This window comes from Aquarana catesbeiana, linkage group LG09 (assembly GCF_042186555.1).
Source record: "Aquarana catesbeiana isolate 2022-GZ linkage group LG09, ASM4218655v1, whole genome shotgun sequence".
NCBI lineage: Eukaryota > Metazoa > Chordata > Amphibia > Anura > Ranidae > Aquarana > Aquarana catesbeiana.
The window spans coordinates 267,275,773-267,291,369 of NC_133332.1; positions in this window are offsets into that span (position 1 = coordinate 267,275,773).

Genomic DNA, 15,597 nt, shown 5'->3' on the forward strand with positions numbered 1-15,597 from the left:
CTCCAGAGGATAAAGCATAGAAAACCTTTTAGGAGGAGTAAATAGTTTATCGGGATGTCCCCAGTCCTCATACAACAATTTATCCATTAAAGGATGAATTGGAAAGGAAAAAGCAGTCTGTGGGATCCTCCTGACCCCCAGGGAAGAAACTGAGGATGTAACGGCCTCAGCAGAGGGCATTTTGAATGTGGAATGCAATAGTTCAGTATAATACTGGACCTGCTTCTTGAGTGCCTGAGAGGAGGAAGCTCTCTCCTCTTCCTCTGAATCCTCAGACTGCTCTTGATCCCTATCTCTGGATAGGGATCTCTCCTCATGGTCAGAAGAACCATCTGAAAGAGAAAGTGTAGCAGAGGGAGGGGATCTACCCCTTTTCCTGCAATCCTTTAAAGAAGCTGAAATAAAATTCATAATTCTTCCTTCAAAACCCTCCAATGTAGCCCTAAGGGAATCCTCTGTGACATACGCTGGGGCTGTAACATTATGAGAGGCTGCAAAACCTGACAGGGGCACTGACTCATCCTGTGAGGCTGGCTCCAGTCTTGCAGGGGGGGATGGTAATCTGCAGGCATCTTTAGGACCCCTAGACACAGGCGGTGACTTTCTTGTGCCTTTGTTACCTCCCCCTGAGACCCTCTTACGAGAAGACATAGTCCAAAGCTACAAAGCAGAGGTGCTAGTACATATGCAACCACTGTTGTGCTAAAAGTCTAACAATATATATATATATGCTTAATACTGCACAACCTGATGCCGAGTAGGTGTCTTAGGTTTAGCCTGGATCCGACCACTTTAGGATGCTCACTGCCCACACTCTGTGTCCACCTGTTTACAGAGCTCTGAACGCTCTGGGCTTTTAAATTAGCCACCTGGCGTCTGCACAATGGAGGACTATTATAGAGCCCCCCGCTGGATCCCCAGACTACATGGGACCCACCTGTAATTATCATCTGTGGCAAAGAATGCAGTGGAGGAAGTGAGCGGTTTGGACACCAGCTTCACTGAGTGTGTATCTGAAAGGCACGTAAGTTTGCTCCTTACTCCCTCTAATAGTGGAAATCAGGTAAGACATGCAACTACTCTTTGAAGAAAATCCATTTGTAATATACATATATATATATATATATATATATATATATATATATATATATATATATATAGGTTTAACTTCTCTTACCTGTCCCCGCCGCAGGAACTGCTGAGAACAGACAGTTTCCAGCCTTCACCCATCACGGCGGGTAGCGTTGTGCCAACCTTCAGGGTTTTTTGGGTTCCTACTCAGAGAAACCTCTTACCTGGACTTGTAAAACACTCTGCCAGAAACTTTTGTGCCACTGTTTTAATAGTACACCAAGCCTGGTTTTCTCAGAGCCCACTCCTCCAAAGAGAGACTTACAGGCAAAACCTAATTTCTTCGGATGACAAGGCCCGGGTACGATACCATCTTGGGAGTCAAAATATCGTCCCGAGATATGGATCCGGTGAGCATAGCCCTTTATCTCCCACAGGGACCTAACTGGAGCTTTCTTCATAGCACATGTTTTACGTGACCAACCACCTTAGACACTGGTGAAAAAAACTGAGGTCCTCCCCGTATCGGAGGGGTTATATAGGGGAGGAATGCTCCTTAATTGGGGTTAACCAGTGTCCAGTGTGAATACTCTGTGTCCCGTGATGTATGATCAAGAAAGTAACTTAAAAGTCCATCCCTATCTCTGGGCAGACTCCACTATTTAGCAAAAGAAATCCAGTGTAGAAAAGAGTCTTCGGATATAGAAGGGCCGAGATAAATGAAGTCTCTTGATCACGAAGTTCTCTAACCCTGGGGTTATCTAACTATATACCCCAAAGTTCTCTTTTCTTTAACAAAGCAGAAGATAACAGTCCCTGTGCATAATCACCAATAAAACCGGGGAACCGGTAGAGTCAGTTTCTTCCCCTGTTTATCCACGTGGTGATAAAATAAACAATGTCATATTTTCCGAGTCTGCAAATGACCACTTTGTCAGCATAGATGTGCCGACCATAGTTCCAGGGTAACAGACACCCAGTGCAACGTTCATCCATAGCAGCAGAATAACCAGCTCTCCGGAAAGGTTTTGGTACAGAGAAACAAAAAAAGGACCAGAGGGTCAAGAGACAGGATCAATCAAGAAGGAACACACTGGCTATAAATATAAACAGGAACAATTTATTTCATAATTGGATGACAAAACAGTTTCCACCCACACTATAGAAAGTAGAACTAACCTCCACCACTAATAAAGTGACATTGTGCAAAGAAACAGACTCACCACCTGGTACCCACTACATACATGCCGGGTATCCCCATAAATAAATGATATGCAGCCACCTGCTGAACCCACTGCTGGGAACAGTGTAGAGACATGCAGTGGACAAATAATTGTCGATTAGATAAACAATTACAGGAACAATACTGAAATGAAAAAAAGGATTCGCATGTGGAGAAAGACCAGTATAGATCCTGCCACTCCAGAAAATATGGATGAAAAATCATTGGGAACTGAATGGATAAAAGTCTTATAGAAGACCAATTCCTTAAGAAGGTAGATTAAATCTCCCATCCAGGAGGGGGGATTTTGATCGTATCTTATATCAAAAAGAAAAAATGTAGATCTATCGCCTCAATAGCCTCCAGCCTGTAGGCTTGAACAATGAATGTAATTTAGCAGTATTCTTGGAAACTTAGTTGTCCTTTATGTATGAACACACATGACCCTGGGTATTTATGCCAATAAAGGATTACTAATAACTTCCCTTGTGGCCCTCTATCCACCATTACAACTAATAGTACTCTGCTGCAGGATCCCCTCTTCCTCTGTGAAGCGACTTTATTGAATGATCCATTGTGATATCAATTTTTAATATTCTCAGACTTCTGTTAATTGGATCTATATTTAAGAGTGAAATAAATTGTTCCTGTTTATATTTATAGCCAGTAGGGATGAGCCGAACACCCCCCTGTTCGGTTCGCACCAGAACATGCGAACAGGGAAAAAGTTTGTTCGAACATGCGAACACCGTTAAAGTCTATGGGACACGAACATGAATAATCAAAAGTGCTCATTTTAAAGGCTTATATGAAAGTTATTGTCATAAAAAGTGTTTGGGGACCTGGGTCCTGCCCCAGGGGACATGGATCAATGCAAAAAAAAGTTTTAAAAACGGCCGTTTTTTCAGGAGCAGTGATTTTAATAATGCTTAAAGTCAAACAATAAAAGTGTAATATCCCTTTAAATTTCGTACCTGGGGGGTGTCTATAGTATGCCTGTAAAGGGGCGCATGTTTCCTGTGTTTAGAACAGTCTGACAGCAAAATTACATTTTGAAGGAAAAAACTCATTTAAAACTACTCGCGGCTATTGCATTGCCGACAATACACATAGAAGTTCATTGATAAAAACGGTATGGGAATTCCCCAAAGGGGAACCCCGAACCAAAATTAAAAAAAAAAAATGACGTGGGAGTCCTCCTAAATTCCATACCAGGCCCTTCAGGTCTGGTATGGATATTAAGGGGAACCCCGGCCAAAATTTGAGAAAAAAAAAATGACGTGGGGTTCCCCCTAAATTCCATACCAGACCCTTCAGGTCTGGTATGGATTTTAAGGGGAACGCCGCGCCAAAAAAAAAAAAAAAAATGGCGTGGGGTCCCCCCAACAATCCATACCAGACCCTTATCCGAGCACGCAACCTGGCAGGCCGCAGGAAAAGAGGGGGGGACGAGAGTGCGGCCCCCCCTCCCTCCTGAACCGTACCAGGCCACATGCCCTCAACATTGGGAGGGTGCTTTGGGGTAGCCCCCCAAAACACCTTGTCCCCATGTTGATGAGGACAAGGGCCTCATCCCCACAACCCTGGCCGGTGGTTGTGGGGGTCTGCGGGCGGGGGGCTTATCGGAATCTGGAAGCCCCCTTTAACAAGGTGACCCCCAGATCCCGGCCCCCCCCCTGTGTGAAATGGTAAGGGGGTACATAAGTACCCCTACCATTTCACGAAGAAAGTGTCAAAAATGTTAAAAATGACAAGAGACAGTTTTTGACAATTCCTTTATTTAAATGCTTCTTCTTTCTTCTATCTTCCTTCATCTTCTGGTTCTTCTGGTTCTTCTGGCTCTTCTGGTTCTTCCTCCGGCGTTCTCGTCCAGCATCTCCTCCGCGGTGTCTTCTGTCTTCTTCTCCTCGGGCCGCTCCGCACCCATGGCATGGGGGGGAGGCTCCCGCTCTTCTCTTCTTCTTTTCTTCTCTTCTTCATTTTCTTCTCCGGGCCGCTCCGCAATCCATGCTGGCATGGAGGGAGGCTCCCGCTGTGTGACGGCGCTCCTCGTCTGACAGTTCTTAAATAATGCGGCGGCGGGGCCACCCGGTGACCCCGCCCCCCTCTGACGCACGGTGACTTGATGGGACTTCCCTGTGGCATTCCCCGTGACGTCACAGGGAAGTCCCGTCAAGTCACCGTGCGTCAAAGGGGGGCGGGGTCACCGGGTGGCCCCGCCCCCCCGTTATTTAAGAACTGTCAGACGAGGAGCGCCGTCACACAGCGGGAGCCTCCCTCCATGCCAGCATGGATTGCGGAGCGGCCCGGAGAAGAAAAGAAGAAAAGAAGAAGAGAAGAAAAGAAGAAGAGAAGAGCGGGAGCCTCCCCCCCATGCCATGGGTGCGGAGCGGCCCGAGGAGAAGAAGATAGAAGATGCCGCGGAGGAGATGCTGGACGAGAACGCCGGAGGAAGAACCAGAAGAGCCAGAAGAACCAGAAGAACCAGAAGATGAAGGAAGATAGAAGAAAGAAGAAGCATTTAAATAAAGGAATTGTCAAAAACTGTCTCTTGTCATTTTTAAAATTTTTGACACTTTTTTCGTGAAATGGTAGGGGTACTTATGTACCCCCTTACCATTTCACACAGGGGGGGGCCGGGATCTGGGGGTCACCTTGTTAAAGGGGGCTTCCAGATTCCGATAAGCCCTCCGCCCGCAGACCCCCACAACCACCGGCCAGGGTTGTGGGGATGAGGCCCTTGTCCTCATCAACATGGGGACAAGGTGTTTTGGGGGGCTACCCCAAAGCACCCTCCCAATGTTGAGGGCATGTGGCCTGGTACGGTTCAGGAGGGAGGGGGGGCCGCACTCTCGTCCCCCCCTCTTTTCCTGCGGCCTGCCAGGTTGCGTGCTCGGATAAGGGTCTGGTATGGATTTTTGGGGGGACCCCACGCCGTTTTTTTTTTTTTTTTGGCGCGGGGTTCCCCTTAAAATCCATACCAGACCTGAAGGGTCTGGTATGGAATTTAGGGGGAACCCCACGTCATTTTTTTTTTTAAATTTTGGCCGGGGTTCCCCTTAATATCCATACCAGACCTGAAGGGCCTGGTATGGAATTTAGGGGGACTCCCACGTCATTTTTTTTTTTTAATTTTGGTTCGGGGTTCCCCTTTGGGGAATTCTCATGCCGTTTTTATCAATGAACTTCTATGTGTATTGTCGGCAATGCAATAGCCGCGAGTAGTTTTAAATTAGTTTTTTCCTTCAAAATGTCATTTTGCTGTCAGACTGTTCTAAACACAGGAAACATGCGCCCCTTTACAGGCACACTATAGACACCCCCCAGGTACGAAATTTAAAGGGATATTACACTTTTATTGATTGACTTTAAGCATTATTAAAATCACTGCTCCTGAAAAAACGGCCGTTTTTAAAACTTTTTTTTGCATTGATCCATGTCCCCTGGGGCAGGACCCAGGTCCCCAAACACTTTTTATGACAATAACTTGCATATTAGCCTTTAAAATTAGCACTTTTGATTTCTCCCATAGACTTTTAAAGGGTGTTCCGCGGCATTCGAATTTGCCGCGAACACCCCAAATTGTTCGCTGTTCGGTGAACTTGCGAACAGCCAATGTTCGAGTCGAACATGAGTTCGACTCGAACTCGAAGCTCATCCCTAATAGCCAGTGTGTTCCTCCTTGAATGATCCTGTCTCTTGACTCTCTGGTCCTTTTTTTCTTTATTTATGTTATGGTCTAGAGGAACGCACCTGCCCATGTTTTTATTGTTAGCAGGTATTTGGCTTTGTCTCCAGTAAGGGGTATGTGATTCAGGGTGCAACACGCACCTACATGTATTACCCACCCTGGGACACTCTATCATAGGTGTGACCCTTTCCCAATTTTTTGTTTTTTCCAAGGTTTTGGTACAGACAAATAGTCCCAAACAGCTTCACTGTACCACTGCTCTCGATTAGCCTCAATTTCCTGCATAACTTCTTTAGTAACATAAGGAAATTCCAGACCATACTCTTTAGCAGCTCGTTTGGTGAGCACTCTCTGTAGTCGGGCAAGTCTAGGTAAAGTTCTGTTTTTTCCCTGACCAGGAGGCACACAAGAATTTGGCGATTTGCTCACCATAGATCCGGTGGGTATTGGCTCAGACTCAAACGAACTAGTAACTTTAGACAATGTATCTGTAATAGTACTGTGCGGCTCCATACATGGTGATGTCTTCCCAGAATCCATGGCTATCCATTCTGAGAAGGTAAAAGTAGAAGCAACATTTTCACCCTGGGCCCACAATAATTCCTGTGACATTGTCTCAAACAAATCATCATCACCGGAGAGATCTGACAAAGAATCTATCTCCGAATCTCTCAACTCTTCTGCTGGCAAATATTTACAAAGAGTCCCAGATATGTTCTCCTTTGATTTCTCACCCATTCCTGTCGTGGACTTCTCCGGATCCGGTTCAGGTAGTCTCTGGGGTAGGCCTCGACCACGGCCGCGGGAAGCCTTCACATATCCCACCTTCCTCGGGACAGGTGCAACGGGAATAGGTGTAGTGGAAGTAGAAACAAAAGTGATGTCCACTGATGAAGCAGTAACAGCGACATCTCCCTCAGGAACACTCACGGTAGCAGATGAGACTAAGGCCTGTTGCTCTCCAGCAGTTATGGCAGTAGTTTCCACCATAGCAATACCTGTAGCCCAGTCCACTCGATAAGCACGGGGCGACATTGTAGGTTGCTCCACTGTGAATAAGTATTCTCCGCACTGCAAACATCGATCAAATGGACGGAGGTGTATGGCCAGTCCTTCACACTTGTGGCAAAGCATGCCCAGCCCTTAAATATCTCCAACAGTGTATAACACAAACCGCCCCTGCGGCTTCAAACGAATGCCGGTATCCGTCAGCAGGGTTTCGGTTAGCATAGCACCTGCAGCGGTACTTGTAGGAAACATCTTGGACCCCACAGTTAACGGTATCAATGGAAAAGAAGACACGGCTGCGCTCTGATCCTCTCAGTACGATCACGAGGCCTCTCTTCTCTTTTGGCGCCAGACATGCACACACACGTGTCTTACGCAGCAACAAGAAGGTGTAGCTCCTCCCACTTTCTCCTCTGATCACGTAGCTCCCGGGCTTTTACTTCTCACCTGCAGCCTACGCAGTCAGAAATGTAATCCTGCAGTTTAACCCCTTCTTCTCCTGGAAAGAGTGACAAAGTCCAGAAACCTCTTTTTAGCATAGACTCTCGGTGAAATACTTCTCTGAGTTGCTTAGGGAGACGGCAAACAATCCCGGACGACGCACCCACATGGGGCACTAACCCCTGAAGGAGCTGCTGATTTATATCGGGCTGTTACCATCACCTCTTTACCCATAGTTTCACCAATACCAGAACTTAGAGTCCATGTTGAGCTTCGTATCCGACAATGTAGGCACCAGTCACTTAGTACTTTTTCAATGCTTTAATAGGAAGTAACTTAAAGAAGTAGCAGGAAACAGGTAGAAGAAGAGTTGCAGGGAAGTTCAAATACCTTTTTACGTTGTTGGTCCGGTTGGTGAAAACAACACCCTTCATAAAGACACCTCATCCCAATGAAGACTAAATCAAAGAAAGGGAGAATAAAGGGGATTTTTGCAGTGTCAGATGTAGAGATATACAATTGACTTCTTATGAATAAAATATAATATTTATTATCAAAATATATTTAAAAGATGAAAGAAAACAAACAAAGCATACTGTGACTCAACAGTATGAACTTACAAGCATTTGGTGGTCTACATCACATACAGAGGAGTATTGAATCATAGCCAAAAGATATTGCACACTAGCCCGACATGTTTCGCTACTCAAGCTTCCTCAGGGGATGTGCAAGGAGTTTGTTATGTTGAGACCACTAAATAGATGAAAAAACAGAATTATAACGACAGTTCACAAAGTATACAAAATATACAGGAAAATTATTTATACAAAGTATTAAATAGAGTATGAACCCAGTTGCACGAAATAGATACTTACCCCATGCGATAGTAATACCCATGAGCCACCTGGCAAAGCCCCTGACTTAGTCCCAAATGACCGGATCCCAGGGGGTCAATTTGGCAAGGTCATAGAGGGCTGATAGGGAGACACTGAGAAATAATAATAGAATTACCAAGAATTAAATTTCTAAATTGAATATATATGAAAGGTAAATTGATGTGGAAAAGTGAAGGAAGAGAGAAGGGGAGAAAGGGGGGGGGGTCAGGGGAAGAGGGGAGGGCTAGGGGGGGGGGGAAAGGGGGGTTGAAAGGGAAATAGGAAGGGGGGGGAACAAAAAAGGGGGGGGGAGGGGGGGCGGAAGGAGGATTAAAAGATTGGAGAAAAGAAATTTGTCTTACTGGGAGGATTTAAATGTATATATATACTCACACTGAATTTTATGTTCGTTTGGATGTCTAATGGTCCATACAACACAGTGATGTTGAAAGGGGTTTTGGTCAGACCATGTATAAGGTTTGCTGCTGGGGCAAACTAGAAATGATAAGGGATTTATTAGTATATAATTGTAATGTTTATAATATTAAGGGTGAGGGAGTAAAAGAATAGACTTGCATGATAGCTATAAGTGAGTTGTTGGGTATGCCTGTGAGAAAGATGGAAGCATCACAGAGTTTGGGTGACTCACCCAGAAATTGTAACTGAGCGTCAGCAAAGAAATGAATAAATAATTAATAAATAAATAAAATGGATTGTGGGAGACAAGCTCTCCATAGTTAAATGGCTTATTACAAACAAGGTACTGTGTTATAAATCAGCTGCAGGGAGCGATAACACACCGCTAAGTAGGAGTAGAGACACAGATCATTATAAGCTTTGATAGTATAAACATGCAATTTCCAAATGATGACAGGTTGGTGCAATGTTAAAGGATAGCATAGAAGTAGTTGAGTGTCATGAATAGAGATCTGTGGCTTCTTACCTCTCTGTTTTATGGTCACAGATCCAGTGTCTTCCACCGGCTCAGGCTGAACTGACAGCCTGAATAGCCGGTTTATATCAGCCCTCCAACGAGCAGGCGTGTGACGTCACCGGCTCGAGGCGGACGTGAAGACGCCTGTGCGCATGCGCACAAGCTGCTCTTCACCCTCTCGACTACAGTTACCATGAGACCCTGCGGTGAGGAGGAGGGTCCAGGCTCATCCACATACAGGAATGCCTCCGGGTGCCTCAAATAATCTCCGCAGCACTCAGGCACGCAGTGCTGGTGTTACAGGGGGGGGGGATCCCCGGTGGCCTGGCCATCATGGGATTTAAAAGAGCAGCTCAGCGATGCCAGGCGTGTACAAGGGCCTGCATGCAGGTGGATATGGCAGGCCCTGGGCGTCCGTATGGCCTGCCAGTACTAACATCCCGAGGCGGTGTAAATGGGAATAAACGAGGCCGGCCGATTTAATGGGGGGTTTTTTCAGGGTAAAAGTGAGTACACATATGGGGGTATTGGGACAGGACCACATCTGGCCCCAGTAGGTGGAGTATCCAACATGCAAATAGGTTCATTTACAAGAGTTCAAGACACTAAATGCAAAATTTACATACAAATGCAGAATTTCTTGTATCAATTTTATCTTGAACCAAACAGTTAGGTATAGCATTTCTGTCAATCACATAACCAAATGTTAATATAATGGTAAAAAAAGCAAAAAGGAAAAGGAAAAGGAGAGATGCATGGGACACATATATAATATAATAAGAACAATGTGTCTGCATAATCTCCATACAAGAGAAGAAAGGGAGAAAGAGAGAGGTGGGGGAGAGGGGGGTAAAAGACAAGGAAAAGCAAGACAGAGAAGAATAAGGAAGGGAAGAGAACCTGGGGGAGAAAAAAAAAAAATATATACCTTTTCTTTAGCACACCAAGGAATTTGGAATCTTGGGGACGAATATACCTTCAGTCCAAGATTAAATCTTTGCCCGCCCGGATAGGTCCCTCTCACTGACCTAGCAGCCAGAGCGCAACATGAACAAAAAGTCTCTGCCACAGACTTGAAAAGAGCAATATAACTGTACGATCCTCTGCCACAGGATGTAGTAGTTTTAGATGAACAGCAACACAGTACCAGAACCTTTAAGCCGACCCGGCAGTACTTGTGCGATAGGTTAGACTAAGATGCATCCTCCAATTGAGTCACCAGGCCCCTCTTGAGACATCAGCATTCCGCTCGGTCCTCTCCAAAGACGTGTCCTCCCCTGGGTCTTCTCAATTGTCCGGCTTCTTCCCACAGGACAGACAGCACAGGACCATCTCCGCAGCAGTAGGCCCCAGACAGGCTTCTGGGCCTACCTGCACGGCTGCAGCATCACAGCCCTCCGGCATGGAGGGCCACGAAGTAGAACTTCCCGTCACATACCTTTAGGCCAGGAGGGCCAGCAGGCAAAAGAGAAAGAAAAATGGCATCTTCTCCTTAAGTACCCTCTCCCAGCATGCATAGCAGTGGACCACCTCTGCCGAGTTACCTCTGGGAAAGAAGAGCACTCAATATACTTCAGCTTGTTGCTTTCCAACACCGACCCATAGTGACAACTACACCTACAGGCAACAGTGTGGAACTGCACGCAACGCAGCCAATGCTGGAACAGAGGCTAATTTAGCCATAGATCAATTCTGAACTATGTACAGAACAAATGACCCACTAAATTTACGTATAAGCGGTAGATTAGAAATCTACCAGCACTACATGTTTATTATTTTAATTTTTAAAAATGAATTTATGAATGCTTTAAAGTATAACTAAAGGCAAAACTTTTTTATTTTTGTTTAGTTTCGGATTAAGTGGAGAGAGATTAGAACACCTGTCAGGTTTTATTGCTCTCTCTGCCTCGTTAAGGAGATTCACCTTCTCTAATTGTCATTAAGCCTGGGTTCATACTGAAGGCGGGATTGAAATCGTGGGAGTTCAGTTGAAATTTCAGTCTGATTTCGGGAGCGATTTCAGAGACATCTGTGCGGGTTCCTGCACAGATGTCTATTAAAATCTCCCCCAAAATCGGCAAAAGTAGTACAGGAACACCCCAAAGTAGGCCGTTGCTGGCAATAGGCGGCGATTTGACATGCGATTTGACATATCAAATTGCATGTCAAAATGGCCCGATGTTAACGGGGGCTGAAAGAGAAAGTAATGAAAATTCCAAACTTTTGGGCTGTCTCCAGAACAGGTATAGAGAGGAAATCTTCCAACGGGCACAACAATCCTGGTGACTCTAGTGACAACCATGCATTCCCCACAGTTTGGAGGGATTTCCTTTCACTTCCTGTTGTGGCGGTGGGATAGGAAGTGAAGGGACATTTCTCCAATGTGATACATTTGTCAAAAAAAACTACAGTGTTTTTAACACTTCTCTTATTCTATCCAAAATGAAAAAAAAGGACAGCAGAGAGAAAAGCAAGCAGAAGGTGCTACCACTTATGCCAGGTTATTCTTTCAGACCACTGATGAAAGGGACATTTTTCCTCCCACTAATTTGAAAGCAATTTTTTCCTCCCGGTAACCATAACTGCATTTTTCTCCCAGAAACCAGTGACGCGTATCATTTTTTGCACGCATAATGGATCAAGATAGAGGAGCACCTGTCTATCCAAAGCCATAACAGTGGAGATTGCCAGAGTGAAGGCTGTCGGTTTTTTTACAAAGTGAGTACATCATCTTCGTCTGATGAGTGTGGAGGCAAAGGAGGGGAGCAGGGAGTGGTAGCCTGCACATGAAACGCTGAATGTCTTTGAAGTTTACTGCATAGCACTTTGAAGCACAACTGATTATATACAGAGGGGACGGAAAGTATTCAGACCCCCTTACATTTTTCACTCTTTGTTATATTGCAGCCATTTGCTAAAATCATCAATCAAGTTCATTTTTTCCTCATTAATGTACACACAGCACTCCATATTGACAGAAAAACACAGAGTTGTTGACATTTTTGCAGATTTAAAAAAAAAAAAAAAAAAGAAAAACTGAAATATCACATGGTCCTAAGTATTCAGACCTTTTGCTGTGACACTCATATTTTTAACTCAGGTGCTGTCCATTTCTTCTGATCATCCTTGAGATGGTTCTACACCTTCATTTGAGTCCAGCTGTGTTTGATTATACTGATTTGACTTGATTAGGAAAGCCACACACCTGTCTATATAAGACCTTACAGCTCACAGTGCATGTCAGAGCAAATGAGAATCATGAGGTCAAAGGAAATGCCTGAAGAGCTCAGAGACAGAATTGTGGCAAGGCACAGATCTGGCCAAGGTTACAAAAAAATTTCTGCTGCACTTAAGGTTCCTAAGAGCACAGTGGTCTCCATAATCCTTAAATGGGAGATGTTTGGGAAGACCAGAACCCTTCCTAGAGCTGGCCGTCAAGCCAAATTGAGCTATTGGGGGAGAAGAGCCTTTGCGAGAGAGGTAAAGAAGAACCCAAAGGTCACTGTGGCTGAGCTCCAGAGATGCAGTCGGGAGATGGGAGAAAGTTGTAGAAAGTCAACCATCACTGCAGCCCTCCACCAGTTATATATATATTATTAGTTATATCTATATTAATAAAAGTATACACTGCGCTAAATTCAAAAAATATATGGTGCAGAGCAGCTACATACAAGGTGACAACAACCAAAAAAACATGTGAAAATAAAATGTAGCGCATAAATTGTGCAAAAAGTCTTCAATCAAGAAAATGACTGAAGAACAAATGTCCATAAATGGTAAACACGGCAATAATGAAACTTATAAGTCTCTCAATAAAGGTAAATAAAGTCCAGTGAGTGAGTAAAAAACAAATGTACATGGGATGTCCCACTGGAAATGGTATGTGGATGTGAAACGGCAAGTGTTCCAACACAGGTAAATTATCAGATCATCCCAAAGCTATATCTCACAACTGCATGTAACTTGGTAAAGATGGTGTGTAAGAAACTCTTACCAGATACATTGGACTCCCTTGTCAGCGACAGGGAGTCACTCGAGCGGGTTGCCTCTCAGGGCCTGAAAGCGGACATCGCAGCTCTGCGAACCTTCTGGGTCAAACTCTGTATGGATCTCCTGGGCCGCCAGGTGGGTCCTCCCAAAGGATGGCCAAGGTGCGAGTCAGAGGGAACAGTGCGTCACGTAAAAAGCTGAAGTGAAGGCTGGTTTGATCTCTCAGTTGATATGTGGAGAAAAAATAAACAGGCTCCACATAGCGTAGATGAGCAAAGTGGGATTTTTATTGCTAAAAAGGCCAGGTAACAAAGGGTATAAAAACAAAGATGGGCAACAAGAAGGATGCTGAAAGCGTCCGACGCGTTTCGATCAATGGATCGTCTACTGGGGCATACAGCATCCCCTCCAAGTTGCCTTATATTTATGAGAAAAACATTCAAAAAAGCAAATTGTATGTGCTGTCAAACAGCCTTCCCCATTGGATGAGTGGGGTCACCTGATCGCACCTGACTAAACCTAGCAGGTGTGAAACATCATTAATTTGCATTCGTGGTATGTGATTAACCTGTTAAAAGTCACCAAACAGACCTCACATTAAACAGCAATTGAATCGTACAACACCGGTCAATTCAAACATTTAATACTGAAAAAGAAATGAAAAACTGAACCTTCTAGCACAGTACTCCCATTGCTGACACTTCTGTGTCTGTTTAAAACTACAGGGGAGTCAGTGCCAATCAGGGACCGCGTCTCTGGGGGCGGGCGGAACCGACAGCCAATAGCTGCAGAGACAGGAAGTCTCTGTCAGCGCCGCCCGACCTCCCCGAGACAGACACAGGGAAGTGACGTCAGAGCGCAAAGCTCGCTCGACGTCCGTCCCCTGTCACGTGATACCTCTCTCAGATTGTCGAAGAGAGAAGGAGGGAGGAGAGACGTGCGTCAGACCGGACGTTCCTGACGCCGGTTCCCACGTTCCTCCCCCGTGTCCCCGGAAATAACATTGAGTACAGGTGATGACCAGAAATCCCACCCGGATGGTGGGAAACTGGTAAACATCACCTGTGAAGTGGGGGATGAGTGACACCACCTAATATGGGGCAGTGCATGAAGGAGGGGGCCGTGCAGCGAAGAGGCATGCCTCAAAACGGGACGGTGCACAGCTCCCTCTTAACAATTAAAACACAAGGGACCAAAAGACCACCATTGAGTAAATCAAATATCAATGATGGCGAGAGACTCCAAAAAAAAATTAGAAATCCCTTCCGGTCAGAACAATAAACGTGATGGGGTGATTTGAATTGAGAAATAATACAATGTTTCCAAAAACATACAATAAAGTAAATTCATAAATATTGCAGCTACCCAGCATGTGCCATCCACAAAATGTGGACAATGCACATGCCAGTGTGAAAACCCCAGAAATAAGGGAGGTATAACTCACCCTAGAAACCTAATGTGAGCGCACCCCCCCAGAAATGCGCCCACACGGGGAAGACTAGAAATATATAAAGACTAAAAGTGTGTAATGAGAATGTATAGGGAAAGAAAGTTTAAAGAGGGCATCATAAAAGTGCATATAATGTTGCGATTAAGGAACCAAGTGGGTGCAATAAAACTAATGCTAAGATGAGTTGATGAACGAGTTGAGGTCCCACTCCACGTTCAACCCAAATGGGAAGAAGGACCTCAACTCGTGGATCCAGTATGTCTCGAGGCGTGAAACCCCACGCAGACGTGACTCACCCCTCCAGTGCGGAATGAACCTATCAATAACTTGGAACAAGGTTCCTGTGGGGTCCTTATCGTGGTGTTCCAAGTAGTGACGTGGCACAGTATGCTTGTCCCTACCTTTTTTAATTTAAGCCACGTGTTCGTTGACACGAACAGAAAAAGTTCTGATCGTGCGACCCACATATTGCTTATGGCAGGGACAAGTTATCAGGTATACGATGTATTGTGAGGAGCACGTGGTGAAATGCTTCATGGAGTAAATACGGGAAGTGACCGTAGACTTAAACGTGAGGCTCTTGCGTCTTCCCCCAGTGTTGTGAAGGCAAACTCGACACTTACGACAGGGGTAGTAACCTTTGCACTCCTGAAAGAACGACACCTTCTTAGGGGGGTCTATTATGTTTGGGGCGATCTGTCCCTGAATGGACCTAGCGCCTCTGAACACTACCGAGGCCTGTTTAGGTAAAACAGGACCAAGTAGTCTGTCGTTCTGTAATATTCCCCAGTGTTTTTTGATAATACCTTTAATCTGTTTAGATTGAATAGAACGGGTGGTGAAGAAAGATAACTTTGCATTGAATGTAGTGTTGTCTTTAGAGCGTTCTGTGAGCGTAGCCTGCCTTTCAGTGAG